This window comes from Amblyraja radiata, chromosome 15 (genome assembly GCF_010909765.2).
Source record: "Amblyraja radiata isolate CabotCenter1 chromosome 15, sAmbRad1.1.pri, whole genome shotgun sequence".
NCBI lineage: Eukaryota > Metazoa > Chordata > Chondrichthyes > Rajiformes > Rajidae > Amblyraja > Amblyraja radiata.
In genome coordinates this window covers 51,071,081-51,073,055 of record NC_045970.1, presented here as the reverse complement: position 1 = coordinate 51,073,055, position 1,975 = coordinate 51,071,081, and the positions used below count along the sequence as shown (strand labels likewise).

The following is a 1,975-nucleotide window of genomic DNA, read 5'->3' as shown; positions in this document are numbered from 1 at the left end:
CTGGTCATCAGTCCCAGATGTGATACCGGAGCTTTCAGACTCTATAATATAATATAAAAGATATGTGCTACCACAATGGTGTTGCCAATAATAATCTAATACCGATTAATATAACCCAGAGCAACATGAGTAAGGGCCATGAACAGCCCCCAATTCCCAGGTAGTTATGCCCAGTGTTAGTAATATGATGCCTCCTGTGCATTTCATCTTCCTCCACAGCTGGCGATGGGATAAGTAGCACAGCATCCTTGTGCATAACATCCATTTGTAGGACTCAGACTGGTTGCTGACAATGATTGGATTGGAACAATGCTCAATGTTATCTTCCCATCATATAGTTATAATATGGCTTCTGTATGGCTTCATCATTCTATCGAAATGACCACCATAATTTTTTTAAGAGTTCGTATTTTGGCCCTCTGTAAATTATAATTTAAGGGTCCGAATTGTGTGGCTGGAGCCATAACGTTGCCAATATTCTAGCTACCATTCTGATAGGTGGTTATCTCCATGACAATGATTTGCTGTATGCCTCTATTTAAGGCTGTAACTTCTTGCAAATACCTGACATGAGAACTGAGTTAATGGTGTACCCCAAATATCCCTTAGTTGAAGGCTTAATTATTTGATTTAATTGGATTGATAATAAATCCTAGTTTCCAAATAATTGTTTAGTGGCTGCCTGTTTGTTCAGCCAGTTCTAAAGTTTCCCACAATTAGTATGTCATCCAAGAGAAGCTGTACCATTGTGTGGCTGGTTTGATATTTTGTAAATAACCTAGGTGCTAATGTAAACACATTAGATGGTGTTCTATACTGTTAGAGCTGAGACATCCAATTAGATCAAATTAACGTCCGTGGTCACCTGTTATGGACTGAATAGTAAGCATGCGATGAGTCAATGCTTGCCATATAGTACCCTTAAAAGCAACTACTTCACAATAACAAAGGTTCCCGTTCTCAAAATGTGTATATTGTATTAATATTTATATATGGTCCCTAGATAAGGGACATGTCAGATATTAACTGATAAGAACAGATGTTATACTTGATCTTAGCCAAAACCCGAGACCTGATATATGTTCCCCAATGAACATAATTGGTAATTGGTGATTAAAGTCTGGAATGCGAATAGATCGACATCAGGTGTTCCATATCATGTTGTGCCATCAGCCATTAACATAGTGCAACATCCATTATTGTGTATCCCTGGCTACTGTTTAAGATATGAGAGTCAAATTATTCTCCGATGTCTTTCTCGCACCAACCTCCTTCCTTCCTTAATTTAGTAAAGAAACCAGACTTCCTTAGTTACCAGTGGGTTTCCGTTTCCTTCTGGATCGCCGAGGCCGTGTGTTGTGGGTGAATACATCTTCCAGCATAGGGCGATACCTTTGAGGACGATGTTTGGACATCTAGGTGAACTCCAGTTTGGCTTCATCGTCCAACTCCTTGACCTTCTAGATGGGTCACCTCCAAATAAAAGGTTTTGCTTGGAGGTTTGGGGTTAACGCAGGCCCGCGTCAATCCCGGTTGGATGTTCCAGAAGCATAATAAAATGGTTAGTACATTCAGGCATTTACAATCCTCGGTGGCCAGTGACAGCTATGGCTAATGTTTTCCCCGTCAGTTGATAGGAAGCCATATAGTCTATGCTAGCTTCTAATCTGGTTAATAGATCTTTCCCAGTTAGCTTTAACTTATCCCTGTTGATTTCCCCTGAAACATAAAACAGACATTCCCTTGTGACTGCCAGATGAGGATGGAATATGCCATCAAGTTTGGCCTGCTAAATCCTTAATCACAACATATAATTCCTGTATTTCTATCAGGAAAGGACCAATAATGCACTCTATGACTTGGTGACTAAGAATTGCATCACTTCATAGTTACAGCAATATATCTATTACCTGTCCAGGACTAGACCCCAGCATTCTTCTGACAGAAGAGTCTACTGGGGAGGGAGAAAGCATGA

General features: G+C 40.1%; 1 pseudogene; it reads right to left on the bottom strand.

Moving 5' to 3' along the window:
* Positions 1-905: 905 nt before the first annotated feature.
* LOC116981683 lies at positions 906-1,077 on the bottom strand (annotated as a pseudogene).
* Positions 1,078-1,975: the final 898 nt, after the last annotated feature.